The 17,406-nt window shown below is 39.8% G+C and overlaps 1 protein-coding gene across 5 annotated transcripts in view; it reads right to left on the bottom strand.

Moving 5' to 3' along the window:
* PPFIBP2 (PPFIA binding protein 2) overlaps nucleotides 1-11,101 on the bottom strand; it is a 149,389-nt gene extending 138,288 nt beyond the window's left edge. For all 5 annotated transcript variants that reach the window (XM_081936499.1, XM_081936501.1, XM_081936502.1 and 2 more), the window contains exon 1: nucleotides 10,887-11,101. The gene's annotated coding sequence lies outside the window, so the exon portion shown is untranslated. The remainder of the gene's footprint in view (nucleotides 1-10,886) is intronic.
* Nucleotides 11,102-17,406: the final 6,305 nt, after the last annotated feature.

Genomic DNA, 17,406 nt, shown 5'->3' with positions numbered 1-17,406 from the left:
GTGGCCCCAAAATGCAACATAGAATTGACACTTACATTGAAACTGTTCACATTATATACTGTACATATACATGAATGTATGTATGTATACACACATACACACACACAAACACATATGAAGTTCTCTAAAAATATTACCAAGTTTGCTTAAGACAAAGCTTCGTTATTAAAGGATTTGTGCAGTTAAATAAGCTAGAAACATCCATAGAAAATTCTAATGTCACCTTAAACTGAATTAGGTCTTTATTCCATTAACTTCAGTACTGTTTACAGTGATTAGCAAAACCTCTGTAGAATTAAGAAAACCCAGCTTTTCCGGTCCTTTTTGGAGTTTCCAGAGATTGAACTCAGGTCCTTGGGGTCTACCTGTATGTAATGGAACTTTCCATTGTATGAAGACCTTTCAAAGAAACTAAACTATAAATTATTTCAAAGTTTCAGGAATTGTGCCTGCATCTAAACATATGTACAAGTGTAACTATAACCAAATAATCAGATTAAATATTATTTTTTTTTAAAAAAAATGGGGCCGGATAGCTTTTTTCTACCACTTTGATTTATTTTTCATTTAGCACCTCTGACACTGCTGTATTGAGCTTAAATGGAATCCAGAGGATGGTAGAGGACAGGAAGGCCTGGAGGAACATTGTCCATGGGGCCACCATGGGTCAGACACGACTTCGCAACTACCACCAACAACAATACTGCTGTATAAAGTCTTTCATAGTTTTACAAGTCTATCACAAAAATGAATCTGGAAAATGAGTTATGACTCTCATGGCATCCCTATGGAGAGGACGTATGGAAAACCACATAAAGAGTGATTTCCAACCTCACAGGGACCCCTTTTCTTGCCTAAAGTGGCAGGAGAGGGGGTGAACTAAGAAGCTTCCCAACACAGAGAACAAGAGACAGTCTCCCTTTTGCCCTCCAGAACGCTGGTCAAGGAGGAGCAGAAAGAGAATTAAGATACACAGGGACAGGCTACCCTGAGTCAATTGTCTGTCCACTCCCAGCCTCTTTGACTGTAGGAGCTTCCTCTTCCAACCATTCCTTTGGGATTTTCAAAACTGCATAGATTGATAAAACGTTTATCATCAGGTTGCAGTTGGGATATTCAACAGGATCCACAGTTATTAATCAAAAGGCTGGAATTCAACAGGTCATCATCAGGTTGCCTTTGGAATATTCAACAGGATCACAGCATTTATTAAAAGACTGGAAAAACCTGCTTCTCTGCACCAACGACAACCCCTGCTTTTGCCGCAGTTTTTTCGCCCTCCCTAGGCTCCAGAGGCTTTCTAGAAGCCTCCGGAGGGCGAAAAACGGACCTACGGGGAACCCAGAAGTTTGGGAATGGTGACTTCTGGTTTGTTTGTAGGGCCAATTTTCAACCTCTGGAGCCTTCAGGAAGGTGATAAATGGCCTCAAAAGAAGGCTGAAGTCAGCTGGCCAGCGCGCGCATGCACAATGGCCAGATGACAGGGCAATGCCTCACGTGCCCTGACAAATGGCTCCGTGTGCCACCTGTGGTAGGCATGCCATAGGTTCACCATCACAGGTACAGGGTCGCCTGCTGGACGAGAGGGTTGGGCCAAGATCCCTTCCAACTCTGTTAACTTTCTGATGCTAATTGAAGAAGAGATACATGTATTCTCTTTTTAAAGTGAACGTATTCAAAGTTTTATCTTCATTTCTCAGAATCATACTAAATATTTTTAAAAACCCTCACAAGTTATATATTTAATTAAAAAATAAACTTTTTCAAATCCTTAAAAATTAGGAATGGGAAAGAACTAGCAAAATTTAAAAATAGCCTACAAAATAGACGACATAAAAGCTTAAAGTAAAAAAAATATATGCTAGGCATACAGTGAACAAACATTTAAACTATAATCATTGAAATGATATAAATACAGATTGTCTTTTCATTTTAAAAGCATCTACCTGCTCAGGAATTTTATTGCCAAGCAGAGTAGTATATTTTAGTCACAACTAAATTCTTAATCTTATTGTTTCATGCTTTCATGAAATTTTATCATTTCTGGCAATTGAGCCAGAATTTTCTGTCTAGGAAACAGTGCTGTGAATAAGTCAAAAGCTTCCCTCTGAGCTGGAATATTGCAGACCTATCAGGATTTCCAGCATCTCATTTCCAGATTTCCTTATCAATATCTAGATCAGCGGCCCACGGGCCAGATACAACCTGTGTAGGCCACACCCATCTGCAACAGCAAAAACAATCCCTATATATCCCGATATGGCCCGCGATGCGATCAAGTTTGACACCCCTGCTCTAGAGAATAGTCTAGAACAGTAATTCTCAACCTATGATCTGGGGACCCCTGAAGGACCACAATGTCATCACAGGGGGGCCATGAAAGCTTGAAAAATGTGGTTTAAATCTTGAGTAATTCTTGGGGGTCCATGGCCACAAAAAGTATTTACAGGGGATCCATGGTGAAGAAAAGATTGAGAACCACTGGCCTAAAAGATTCAACACTTTCATATTGTGCCACTGAGCCAGATTTTAAAAGTTACAATTATACTACTTACATTTAATCTCTACCTAATTACATGGGCCAGTGTGGTGTCTATGGTTAAGCTTCAAATATACCTCAGCCATGGAAACTCACCACATTGCACAGGAAATCTACAGATCACCATACACGCTTACTTGCACCCAGGTTCAAACTTGACAGCTTTAAGACTTGTGGACTTCAACTCCCAGAATTCCTCCTCCAGTCATGTTGGCTCAGGAACTCTGGCATTGAAGTGTGCAATTCTTAAAGCTGTCAAGTTACAAGACCCTTGCACCCCTAACCCTTTAGAAAAAAAACCCCAGGGATGTTCAAACTTGACAGCTTTAAGGTTTAGATAGGACTCTTAGAGGCGGGCGGGGCGATTGGTGAGCCAGCCAATCAGTGAGCGGTGGACGGAGCAAGCGTGGTGCAGACAGGCGGGGAAGGAGCTGGAACTGGTTCTAAATGGCGTGGTAGATTTGTGGAAACTCTTCTATAGAAGAGGTTAGAACTGGCCGGAACCCACCTCTGAATCCTACCCAACAATGTCAAACTAATCAATAGGGCCAGATTGATTCCAAGGAGGAGATACCAAAAGACAGACCACAGGAACAAAACAAACAGAACACTGCTGAGTGACATCTACAGTCCATAGTTCAAAGCCATCAAGCACAATATTAATAAGATGCAATCCATGCTGGATCATGGCACTGTACTTTTTTAGACACTGGTTGGCAGGCTCATACTTGCATACAGACAATCACCCAGAGTGAAGCAGATTCTCACAAACAACAACAGGACAATGAGGCTAACACGAGCAATAATAATATATTGAGTAACATATAATATGAAAAGAGTCTTCATATCATGCTTAACTTTACATCCCTCTATCTTTGTAACCTTGCCTTTCCTGCTTTATCTTCCAGTGCCAGAAGACCTCAAAAATGTATGATTTTTCACAAAAAGAGGATTTGTTCCAGCTTCTTGGTCATTTGTTCCAACTCTTGAAACTTTTTTAAAGCTTGTCCCTCTTTTTCTCCCTTTGACATTTAGTCAATTTGCATTCCTTATTTTTATCTGAATCTGGCTGTGAAAGGATATTATCAGATGGTGTGTATTCCATTACATCATAGGCAAGGAACAGAAGTTGTCCATTGGCAGGACCGTTCCCTATCTACCCTGTTTATTTTTCACGGAAAGCGCACAATCAAAGCAGTTATATTCCGTTTGACACCTGACATTTATTAGTTTGAGTTATATCCTGCCTTTTCCTCAGGACCTCAGATCCAATACATAGTGTTGCCTGCTCTCGTCTCAATACCATCTCTGTGAGATAGCTGGGGCAGAGAAAGAACGGCTGGCCCTGTGGCTTAGGAAGGACTTGACCCTGGCTTTTCTCCGTACTGGTCCAACACCTAAATCTCTACACCAGGGGTGTCCAAACTTGTGAACTTTTAAGACTTGTGGACTTCAACTCCCAGAATTCCCCAGCCAGCTGGCTGGGGAATTCTGGGAGTTGAAGTCCACAAGTCTTAAAGTTCCCAAGTTTGGACACCCCTGCTCTACACCATACTATAGGTATGACCACAATTAGGCCCAAAATTTCTGTTGCTAAGTGAGACATCTGTTAAGCGACTTTTGCCTCATTTTTCTTGCCACAGTTGTTAAGTGAATCACTGCAGTTGATAAGTTAGTAACATGGTTGTTAAGTGAATCTGGCTTCCCCATTGATTTTACTTGTCAAAAGGTTGCAAAAGGCGGTCATGTGACCTTGGGACACAGCAGCAGTCATAAGTATGAACCGGTTGCCAAGCATCTGAATTTTGATCACATGATCACGGGGATGCTACAAAGGTTGTAAGTGTGAAAAATGGTCGTGTCACTTTTTTCAGTGCGTTGTAACTTTGAACTGTCACTAAATGAACTGCTGTAAGTTGAGGGCTACTGTACGTTATTACACCCAAACACTAGTTATAATATTACAAGGGTTACAATTTTATCATTTTAACATTGCTTAAATGCTAATGTATATTTAAATTTGTCCACCATCTGGATGTATGTGTGTAACAGTCTTTTTATAAATATGTTAAATAATAATGAATAAAGTGAAAACATTAGCTAGTGGGATGAAACTAGTTATTTAATGAAAAATAGGAATAGCTGATTTTCAATTCAGGGTTTTTTTTTTTTTTTGCATAAACAGAAATCTTATTACTTATAACTTCAAGGATCCTCTATAATAGTAAACCTTATACTGGGACAAATGGAGAAAAAGCGCTTGTCCCCAAACATCCCAATTTCAGTTCATGTCCTCTGCAGGGTGCAGCTTTTTGTGTCCCCGAGATAGCAAATATCAACAGCTGTCATTGTTCCAAGAGATTTTACACCATGAAACAAAGAAGACATTTTTCACTGAGCACCAAATGTAGAATTTGCCTCTCTTCCTGACCAGTGTCTTAGAATAATGCACTGGCAGTCTCTTTGGAAATATTATAACTAAATTATAATCCACAATATCAATTAGCAAGATACTGAAGAGCTTCTCTGGAGAACAGCAGATTGATGTTTCAATTACCCAACTTCTCATTCAGTTTTGTCATAAAAGGGAGAGATATGCAACCAAAGGCTGTGTTCACAAATCATTCATGTTTTGCTTCGTTCCAAAGTTTGATTGATACTTTAATTCTCTTGGACTCAAACTTGCATTTGTTTGAAATGTCTGAATGGCCAGCACTGGGGGAAAGACACATCTTTTGGAATTGTCCTCTTACCGAGTCTTCTCCTTAAACATCAGGAACTTTGAGTAGCCTCAACCCATAACCTGCATCTGACCTGAAAATCTGTGCCAAAGCCCCTCTGAATTTTTTTTTCTTTTGGCAAAAGTAAAGTTCAAAACAAGTGTGTTAAGATTTAAAGAATCGTAACAACAGGATTTAGATACCTGGTCAAATTGGCTTCTGTATTTTTAGCCTCGAGTACAGGAAAACAAACGTTAGGAAAAAAATCTTACTATATATTATGAAACCTTATCAACTCTACTCAATGCCCTGTCTATGAATAATGAATTTATTCTAGACATTGATATACCCCCCCCCCCCAAACCCAAGAAAGAATGAGAGAGAGAATTAACTTTGGAAAGACCACAGAATAACGGTACGTATAAGCTTCATTTGAAAAAAATGCGGCAATTAACAAAGTGCCTAATAAAAAAATTGAGCATATTAGGAGATAAAATTGAATGGTTATCTGGTAGTTTGTATAAGTAGGAAGTAATTTCATTAACGCAACATAAGGAGTCAGAAGATAGATTCTATATTCATGACATGATACAATCACCAATTTAGTTACCTGACCTAAAGTCAATAAAAGCCAATAACTTTAAGTAACTTGTAATAAGTTCTAACTTTGAATAAGCAACTGATTTATTATAACAGTTGCATGTCTCTTTATGGAAATATGCGTATGGCCAGAGTTCAGTGATTATATCTAAATGCAACACCGCTGGTTGCATTTGTACAATTCAGAATAAGTGAAGAAACAGAAAAGACCATTCCTTTCATTATTCTATTGGCCTTTATTATAGTTTGCTAATATCATCAAATAACTCTTCTATATAGTATATCATAACAGCTCTATTAGAATCATTACCACTGCTAAAAAGCCACAATTATATTTGAAAACAAATTTAATTATTAGATTTATTTATTAAATTTATATTGCCGCCTATTCGCCCGTGGTGATTCAAGGCAGCTTACATAATTTAAAACCACATTAAAAAAACAATAAAACTAATAAAAGAATCAGATAAATTAATATAATAAAATCATCCCCACCCCCCAATCTCAAACATTGAGAAGTCTAGATTCAAGTAAACATGGATTGAGTAAGAGAATAATTAAAATAGAAAACACATGTTAGAAATACAATAGCTTTATGAACTTTGAAGAATGCTTCCCAAAAATGAGATTCTCATATATATTTTTTATTCTGAAGAAGCCAGACTTCCCTGTCAAGTTTAATCCATGCTCCTGAACCTCTTAGCTTTTGCCTGAAAAACAAGTCACACTTTAGGCATAATTATCAGAATCAGTTTTACACACAGAAAAGTTGCTTGTTAGGTCCAATATTATGTAGGGCAGCTTAACCCTTTAAAAAAATTGCAAATCACAATTAGTCCACAATGACTAAACAACCTCCCCCCTCCCCTTCTGTTTGAATTCTCAGAGACAGTCTGGAGAAGGCCCTACAGTTTTTTTGGTGATATTTTTCAGAAGTCATTTTCCATTGCCTCTTTTCTAGAGCTAAGAGAATGTGACTGGCTCATGGACGCAGGTGTGGCTTTGTGCCCAAGGCGAGACTAGAACTCAGTTTCTAACCTGATACCTTTACCACTACATCAAACTGGCTCTCAAATATATTCCATTTACTTTTGGGAACCATGTCGTCTTTAAACTGGTGACTGTTCCAATAAATTCAGCCAGAATTACTTGTAAGGAACACATCCACAGGTTTGGAGTATTTGTTCAATTTATAGATAGCTCAAGAACATATAAAAGAAGCAGTTAAATTAAATATGTTTCACAACTTTGCTTTATGACTTCCAAGCAAAGGAGAAATATGGTTGAATTCTGGGTCTGGAAGTATACTTGGACATCTTCTAATCTAACCCTCTACCCAGTCCAGGAATCCTCCTAAAATCCTGAATGGCAACCCAATCTTTTCTTGAAAACTCCCAGTGATGGAGTATCCACAACTCCAAGGAGGCTGGCTACTGTGCTCTTAATAGATCTCACAATCAGGAAATTCCTCATTTCAGATTTGGATATCTCAATGTAAAAGCTTCCATCTACAGGTTCTTGTCCTGCCCTTAGGTGCTCTGGATAATAAATCCACATCCTTTTTCCTTTGGCATCACTTCTGGTATTGGAAGACTGCTATCATATCTCCCCTTAGCCTTCTTTTCTTTAGGCCACTAAAGATATCAAGTCCCTTTCAATATCCTAAGAAATTTGTCAAAGATTCAAGAGCTTGAGTAGACAGTGTTCAGCCGATGAATCCATTCCAATCTAGCAGAGGCTAATTCAGTTTATAGCTTCTAAAGTGATGAACTTGTAAGTACTGTTTCTGGTTTTGTGGCCATTCTGAATTATTTAATATAGTCTATAGTTGTACATTCTATAGCAGTTTTAATAAAGACTCACTAATCATGATTTAACCACATCAAAACTAACCACCACCACCCCACTGCCAAACATATTTTACAAATCGCAACAGGTGAATTCACATAATGCTACAAACCAAAATGAAAGAACCGATTTTAGTGGGTGTGTGATGTGATTTTAATCTTTTTGTTTTAGTGTCTTTATGCTGTAAGCCTCCCAGAGTCATTGGAGATGAGATGGGAAATAAATAAATAAATAAATAAATACTCCACAGAAATCCCATTACTAGCATATAATTCAATTTTACATGTATAAATGAAGAAAATCGGATTGAGTAAAGTCTTACTCTCCGGTCAGATGCTGAAGAATTGAAACCTTAAGCAACATTTCACTGGGGTTAAGTTGTGGACTGAAGTCCTGACTAATTTTAACGATTATTTCTGAGTTCCAGCTATTTATTTGGAAGAAGTTTCAATCATTTTAGCTGGAGACGTAATTTAAGCTAAGGTCCATCAGAATTCCAGCTGCAAAATTTGAAAATATGTATCTCAATGAACAGAATGAGGGAACTTATTCTGAAAACAGAAAAAAATGCATTAAAACCACAAAAAATAGATTGCAACTTATCTATCACCACCAGCAAAACATTTGTGCACAGTGAATAAAAATGTATGAGAAAAGGCGCAAAGTCACTTTAGTGATCCATGCATTTAAATGAATTGACGCAGCTTAAATGTGTGCATTATTTCAAGAGTTCTGCTTCTTCCAGTTTCTTGATCATATTAAGTGGTCCAGTCAGGGAAGGGATATAAAAACCAGCACGGCTTTGATCACATAGTTGGGGGCCACCATCCTAATTTTTTTTTAACCATATTCTAAAGCAGTGGGTCTCAACCTTCCTAATGCCGCGACCCTTTAATACAGTTCCTCATGTTGTGGTGACCCCCAACCATAAAATTATTTTATGTTTTTCGTATTTTTTTTGAAAATGTGTGTTTTCCAATGGTCTTAGGTGACCCCTGTGAAAGGATCATTCGACCCCCCCAAAGGGGTCCCGACCCAAAGGTTGAGAACCACTGCTCTAAAGACATGCCTGGGTTATATATGCATTAACTTGTAAGCATGTCAAATGTATTGGTATCATCAGCAGAATGAGCACAACCACTCCACCTCCTTCTTCTTCCTTATCTGTTTGGTGAAAAATACAAATATCTTATGTAAAGAACGATGCATAATGACTCTGAACATGCCTAGGATGTCCCTCCATTCCCTACCAACATCACCAAACACTTAAAAAAATGTTTGGCTCCAAGGGCAAGGATTTGGCTGGGCTCAATTGCAAGAAAATAAAATAGCCTGACCTGAATAGAACCTACGTTTTGTATCCAAGACATTGCTGCACAGTAAACACTTTTTTTTTGGTACTGTGGTCGCTGGTACTAATGGCTTTGTGGTCACACATTAATGAATAAAGTACACTATCAACTGCATTCCTAATGTGAACCACTGCCATACTCCAGTTCCCAACGTTGTCATTATGAGAAGGAAATGAATGATTTTGTGAGCTTGTGCACGCTTTTATCATTTGCATTTTATACCATGAGCTCAGGTCCCATGCAAAATATTGTGTCTGGGGAAAAAATAACAGGGGCAAAGCTGTTTCAGTTTACTTTTTGAAAAAGAAGGTTGCAGAACTACACTGAACATCTGACCTTTATCCCTAAAAGCTGACAACCGTCATCGAAAGATAACAAAAGAACACCAGCCAAAAGCCAGCTATTTTGCTTTTTTTTAAAAAAAAAAAAAAAAGAACGTTAGTTAGGGTTTTTTATTTTTGACCAATAAACAATTTCTTACACGTGATCCCCTTTTGCAACCTTCTGACAAGGAAAGTCAATGGGGAAGCCAAATTCACTTAACGGACTGGTTATTAATTTAAGAACTGCAGTGATCCACTTAACAAATGTGGCAAGAAAAGTTGTAAAATGGGGCAAAACTCACTTAACAAATTTCTCAATTAGCAACATAATTTCTTGGCTCAATTGTGGTCATAGGTAGAGGACTACCTGTAGCTTGCTAACCCCTACTTAACTGAACCATATTTTGAATTAACAAACTGAGTAGGTTCAGACAAGACACCGACCCACAAACTACTCCTTATTTATTTCACTGTTATCATTTACTAAGTTTACTATTTTAACTTTTATGTTGAATGTTCAACTTTATGTTGAAAAGTTTATTATTTTAACTTTATGTTGGATTCATTCAACTTTATGTTGAATGTGAAAGACCAGAAAGAGTTATGGTACTACTATACAGGAAGCTTATAGCTCAAGTGTCTTAGGGTTACAACAGCTGCAACAACAAAAAACACATAATCAGTGAAGTGTTGATGATAGTGTCATGGGAAGAGGCTGGACAACACAATGGTATTTCATCCAATGATCACATCAATAAATAATAATGAAGATTGATGCCTCTCATTTCAGCCACTAAGCTGCTGCAATAAGCACCAAGATATGTGGAGAAGGCCAATTGCATACACACACAAATCAACTAGGGATCAGATAGATACCTGCGTGGCATCAACAGGACTCTATTTCCCAATTAGTATGCCCAGAATTTGCAATCCCATTTCTTCAGCTGAGAAAAATCTCACTAAAAGCAGTGAGGTTTCTACTCTACTGTATACCATTAGCATGCCTTTAAGTCCTCAAAAAAAAAAAAGTTATTCAAAACTCTCACCAGAGACAGCGGCCCATCCTTAACAGGTGAAGCGAGTTTTCAACAGCTTTTGCTTCTAATGAAATACCGTGAACACCAGAGCTCCGGAATACTATTCCGAAATACCGTTTTTCTTCTCCAGTTTGCAAAAGGGAGGCTAGGAGAAAAAAAAAATAACCCAACAAACAAACGGGGGGCGGGACGCTCACATAAGAGTTACCTTCGGCGGCCCGACCTTTCAATGAGAAAAAGTGCGAATGAGGAGGACCGACTTCCATTCACCGAAAACAGCGGAGCGCCAAAGGAACTACTTCGGGACTGCGGGGGAGAAAAAGTAGCAAAAAGAAATTGCCCGGCCAGCGCACGGGAGCGAAACGCTCGCCTGGCCAAGAGGTGTTGTACGTAACGCCGGGTCAAGGAAAAGGGCTGCCGCGCTCCTTCCAGCCTTTTGCAAATGCGACAGGTACGGGGTGACTCACCTTGCCCTCCTCCGGGGTCTTTTCCAGACGGAAAACCTTGGCTTTGCCCCGCTCTAAGGTCGAGTAGCCCGGCGGTCACACACACTATCTCTCTCCGCGAGTGTCCTTTCCACTCTTGCCTATCTCTAAGCGGAGTCCCCACGCCGCTTAAGCCGCGGCGGCCATTGGCTCTGGAGACAGGACCGGCAGGCAGCTATTGTTTCCCACGTGATCCCAAGCCGACTCAGGAGGGGGGTGAAGCGGGGCCGAAACGAGGCGGCTTTTAACGCCGGCGCGGGAGGTGAGGGATCGGGTCCCTGCTTGGCGCGCTGGACGGGACACTTATTGCTAAGGAAGAAAAATTATTGATCCTGCAGTACGGAGGGGGGGGGGCGGATGTCCCACAAGTAGTTTGTTTACCACACACCCCTTCCATTAAGCGCCCGTCGTTTATGAACCCCCTGAAATTAATGCGAACTCTGATGTCGTTTCGGTCATTAGAATCTTCATCGACGGGGGGGGGGATTATCCCTTTCAGGAGTGCGTCTCCTCTGAGAAGCGCCCGCTCGTGGGAAAAGTCTGCACCGTTTAAAATACTTGGAAATAAAAGATCATTTCCAAGTATAAGTCTCATCCACCTGTCTGTGGAGATTCCCAGTCATCGGTTGTCCCAAAGGTGCTTTTATTTACCACCACCCCTGTTAGGGGTATCTCCCTTGGGAGACAGAAAATAGCGCAGCGGAATGTATAGCTAGAGAGAAAGATCGTTGCTAGTAGAAAAAACACACCAATAGAGTTTCAGACACTACTAGTAAAAAACAAGTAGCTTTACTACTAATAATTGCTTCACAAGCAGTGATAGTAGAAATAAGTCCAAACACAATTCAAAGAACAAACAATTGCTTACAGTCGCAGTTCACGTTCCAGTCATCAAGCGAGCAAGTAGTTATCAAGCATAGGACAAGCAGAGAGAGAGAGAGAGAGAGCTCTCCTGACGCCCTCTTATTGTAGAGTTAATTACAGCTGATAAGTATTTCCACCCATTTAAAGCAACCACCACCATTTGTTATTGTATATAGATATATGTTGCCTACCCAACACTAGGAGTATACTCCCAGCAACCACCCAAGAGGCAACTGGATTTTTCGTTTTTTCTTTGAAGACGTTTTGCTTTCTCATCCAAGAAGCTTCTCCGGTTCTGACTGGATAATGGGGAATGGAAGGATCAATAGGGTATAATAAAGAAGGGTTTACGTAAGAGGAAAAGAAAGGAAGAATCTGAAATTAGACCAGTGGTTCCCAACCTTTTTTTGGCCATGCCTCACCTAAGCATCTCTAAAATCCTGACCCCCCCCCCCCCATGACATATAATTCTTACTTTACTCAAAAAGTGAACTCTGCTCAAGCGGAGGAAGCCTAAAAGGTCATTAACTTGGTTTAAACAAGGTTCAAATTGCCCTCATTAAAAATCAAATTGCCCCCCTGTGGGGCATGGGCCTCACGTTGGGAACCACTGTATTAGATTCTTAGGATAGAACTAGACCCAGGTTGATCTAGCGGTCAGAATAGAAACCAGGAGACTGTGAGTTCTAGTCTTGCTTTAGACATGAAAGACTACTCGATGACTTGTCAGTAGATGCCAGTCATTCTCTCTCGGCCCATCTCACAGGGTTGTTGTTGTGGAGAAAGTGGAGGGAGAGGAGTACAGGTAGTCCTCAACTTACAACAGTTTGTTTAGTGACCGTTCAAAGTTATAACAGCACTGAAAGAAGTTTTTCACACTAAGGGCCATTGCAGCATCCCCATAGTCACGTGATTTATATTCGGATGCTTGACAACAGACTCACACTTGTGATGGTTGCAGTGTCTTGTGGTCATGTGTGATCACCTTCTCTGACAAGCAAAAGTCAATGGGGAAACCAGATTCACTTAACAACCGTGTTAGTAATTTAACAGCTGCAGTGATTGACTTAACAACTGTGGCAAGAAAGGTTGTAAAATGGGGCAAAGCTCACTTAACAAATCTCTCACTTAACAACATAAATGTTGGGCTAAATTTTGGGTCATAAGTTGAGGACTACCTGTATTAGGTATGTTTGCTGCCTTGAATTATAAAAATAATAATGGCAAGATTTAAAAAAAATCTTCTTTAAAAAGATCTAAAATCTAATAAGATCTAAAAATATATATTTTTAAAGAAATCTAAAAAAAGAATCCTTATTCAGCTTACTTGCTATTTCCCAATGTCTAGGGATGACAGGCTACAATTCCCATTGGCTCCACCTAACATTATAGGTTGTTCTTGACTTACAACCACAATTGGGATCAGAACAACCCTCCCTAAGCGATGTGGTCATTAAGTGAATTGTGATTTTTTTTTGTCGTTAAGCAAACCCAGCTTCTCCCATTGACTCTGCTTGTCAGAAGTCCGCTGAGGAGATTGCAAATGGCAATCATGAATTCACAAATGGGCAAAGGTTGATCGTAAGACACATTTTTCAGTGCCGTTGTAACTTTGAACAGTCACTAAACAAATGGTCATAAATCAAGGACTACCTGCACCAAATGTAAGATCTTCACAGTAGTCTGAGAATTGCTGTGGTTTTCTTTCACTACAGTAAAGTGAGAGGAAAAACTGAAGTGAATAGAGTTTCATTTTTTTAAGGGACATTCCGCATGTTGCTGAATTATCCCCCAACAATAACCATTAATGTTGGTCAGGCATATCCCTTGCTTGCATTTTGTTGCATCCCATTCGTATTTCAGCATAAGTTACACGTAAATACATTTTCAAACAACTGTGCTTTACAATGTTGTGTTTAATTGGAAGTAAAACATAATGAATTCAGTAGAATTAATCCAAAGGTTATCTAACTACCTGAACCATGATTATTCAGAAATCATCTGACTCATTTCAGTGAAATTATTCTTAAGTAGTTTGGCTGCAAGTAGTTTCAGCCTTAAAAGCGCAGAAATTCTCAGGAAAACTGGATGAAAATTAGGGGCAGGAATCCAAATGGCATTATTCTTCATTTTTAGCATGTTTTCCCTCCTCTGTATTTCTTCTATATTTTATTCCCCAGGGCCCATTTCCATATTTTTTTCTTACAACATTCCATTGGAAAAAATAAAAAGGAAAATATGTATTTTGACTGGGAAGAGCTGTCTGGAATATCTAAAATCTAATAACTTACTTCTGTGACATTAATCAGATTACATGGGAAAAAACCAACATATGTCTATTCACTTAAACAGAGCATATTTCACTATCATGTATACTAACTTAGATAAATGTATAAGAGAAGTTGCCAGTTCTCTATTATATTTTAGATCTTTCCATTTCCATCTGGTGTTAAAAATCTCAGCTGCTGAAATTTATTTATTGCTCTTATAATTACTGTCTAAGCTTTTGGGAGCCAGCCCCCCTCTCTCTCAGCCCAATTCACCTCATAGGGTTGTTGTGGGGAAAATGGGAGGAGGAAGGAGGTATGTTTGTATTATTTATTAAAATAAAAATAAAAATGGATTAACAAATTAAGATTAAAAAAAAAACATGAATTGCCACCTTCACCAAGAGTCAGTCAGCTGAGTTGATAACTTTATCCCAGTTGTTCCACAGGGGAATGAAGAAGATAACTTGAGAATTTCCATGATTCAACGTGTTGGAAATTAATGAGGATGGCCCAGAGAACTGCATGAACTGCCCTAGTCAGGAATTTGGTATGTGGTACATCTCAGTTTCTCCTTGTTCTGTTCCTTTCCTGGTATATCTTGGCCAGAAGGGTATTTCCCTGTAAAAAAAATCCTTTTGTAAGCAAATTTTTGAGGTCAACATTGCCTAGCTGAAGAAAAGTATTTTTTTGCTGACAAAATGGGATATCTGCTTAAAAAAAATGCCTCATGCCTCATTATAATCTCCCCGCAGCCAGTAGGTTATTAGTTAGGATGGTGCTATTAAACTGCAATCCTATGCATATTTTTTCAGGGAATAAGCCCCCATAAGCCACTGGTGAGATACTGTTAAAAATCCTACTTCCACAAAGTATCCAGGGAATTACCTTTCTATGGGTATTTTCCTTGGATGTTTCAGGTTCCATGCCCATCTACTTTTGGTAATGAAAAAAGTTGCATGTAATGAAAAAAGTTGTATGTTTGCATGATGCAAAGCAGAGCATCAGGTGATTTCCAGGAATGCTTTTCGGCTCCACAAGAGTCCAGCCTATCTGAGCTGTCATCTCATACCAATGGGTTTGACTCAGGAGTGAAACCAACTTACCTTTGTTACCGGTTTGCTCGCATTCGCCACCTCTGTGCATGCACAGGACCTTCCGTGCATGCACAGAGTGTCAAAAATGGGTGTGATAACATCCGGGCAAGTGGGCAGAGCCTCCCGCCACCACCGCTACCGGTTCGCCTGAACCTGATAGAACCGGCTGAATTGCACCACTGGTTTGACTCACCCCACCCATCCGGCATCATGATTTCCTGTCCCTGCGATGGTTAGAGTACTGCAAGACCTGACATTGACCGGCTGGCACAGGACTCTGGGATGGGATTCAAAAACCAGAGACTTTTATAGTGAGGAAAAGCTTTGAAGCTAAATGACGTTTCCACCCACCCTTCTCCTTTATTCAGCAAAAAGAGAAAAAACAAGCAGGCTAGTTCAGAATGAACTCTAAATTTCTATTCTTTTCTTAAAATGAAGGAGAAAGCAAAATATGTGACTATGGTCCTTGAAATAGCAACCGTCTTCCTTATTGCCATTACAGAGATGTAAATCCACCTGGCTAAACTGTGCCATATTTTCCTGTGAATAGAGAAGGGGATGAGGCTTTAGGAGGGGAGCTTCAGGAAGAGGGTGGACCTTTTAGTTAATTGTCATAAGGATGCAACTGGGTCTTTGGTCAGAGTTTCGCCTTCTATCTCTCTATAAAAATGGCTCTGTGTGTGTTTGTGCGGGTGAGTGCGTGTGTATGTTCCAGTATAACTCTGGAACGCCTCAAGCAATTTCAAGCAAACTTGGTACATAGATGACTTACTCTCTGAAAACAAATACTGTGGGGATAGGACACCCCTAACACCCCTTGGGTGTGTGCATGTGTCCATGTGTGTGTGTTCCAGCATAACTCCGGAACTCCTGGGCCGCCAAAATGAAAAGGACTGAATTATATCTATAGTGTTAAGTCACGGTACTTTTGACAGTGATAGTGTACATCTTGCATTCATGTTCTGTTAAGATACAGCCTGTTGTGCCTTAAAATGGCTTCTACCGTACAGCACAGTGGAATTGCCATGGTAACGGCTTCACAGTATTCCACAAGTGGGCTTCCTCTAATACAGGATTGGAATAAATACATACCAGGCAACGCCAGGTTATCTCCTAGTTAAGACATAAAACCAAACACAAGTTGTCTCATTTTAAACCAGAGTGTCCTGCCTTGGCAACTTTACCTTCTGGACTTCAACTCCCAGAGTTCCCCAGCCAGCATGTTATCCATAGGTCTTAAAGTCACCAAGATTGGACGCCTTTGGTTTAAACAATATAAAAACCTTCGCTGAAAATGGAAGGATATAATTGTTGCCTCCTCCTGGTCATAATACAGAACAAGACAAAAGAGGAAGTGCATAAACTCCAGGGTTATCCCAATGGCCCAGTGTTGCCAACTCTTAACATCATCTACAGCGGTTGCCTGAGATATTCTCAGACCTGGACCTTGATGTGCAGATCATCTCCTCTAAGGAGTAATATGCCACCTGCCCCAATTTGCCATTTGCCAATTGAGTATTAGATTAATTCATTGATTGATTCAACACATCTCTTTCCTAACCCAGTCAAAAAGATTCTTGGCTTGGCGCAAAATACCATAAGACAATCTGAAACATCAGTGACTCTTCTATTGGTATATCAATTACATTTTAATGGTGGTATAGTGAGAATATTTCCCAACTTCTGTGTAAGGCATCATTGTCAGAGCTTCATCTTACCTTTGAGGTCCATCATTAGCATCTCTCTCTCTCTCTCTCTCTCTCTCTCTCTCTCTCTCTCTCTCTCTCTCTCTCTCTCCCTCCCTCCCTCCCTCCCTCCCTCCCTCCCTCCCTCCCTCCCTCTCTCTCTCTCTCAGTGCATACATTGCACAGCTGACATCAACATGCCCAGGCACTGGTAAAATAAGACTGCAGTTTAGTTCATACTCTTAGCATGTCATTTTTGGCTACTGGAGATTAAAGATTCAGCTGTTCGTGGACCATGCATTTGTCTTCAGCTGTCTCATCCCTTGGTTAACCGATCATGCTGGAAATCCATTCATGTTCACAAAGAATTATTTGTTTCAATTCAGCACCAGTGCAGACACATGAGCATCACAAAGAAACCTCTGTCTGTGTTTGATGTCAGCCTTTCCCCTGTAACAATGGGGGGCATTTAAAAAAGAATAGAAAATTCATCTGTCTTCCATCCATCCATTCCCCCAAAATAAATTAAGTAGAAAACCAAACAAGAAATAGCACCACTGGAAAATTCTCTTCTTGATTTTTCTCCCCA

The sequence above is a fragment of the Natrix helvetica genome (assembly GCF_964273705.1).
Source record: "Natrix helvetica genome assembly, chromosome: 1".
NCBI classification, from domain to species: domain Eukaryota; kingdom Metazoa; phylum Chordata; class Lepidosauria; order Squamata; family Natricidae; genus Natrix; species Natrix helvetica.
The sequence above is the reverse complement of the archived record's forward strand: the minus strand, read 5'-3'. Positions and strand labels throughout refer to the sequence as shown.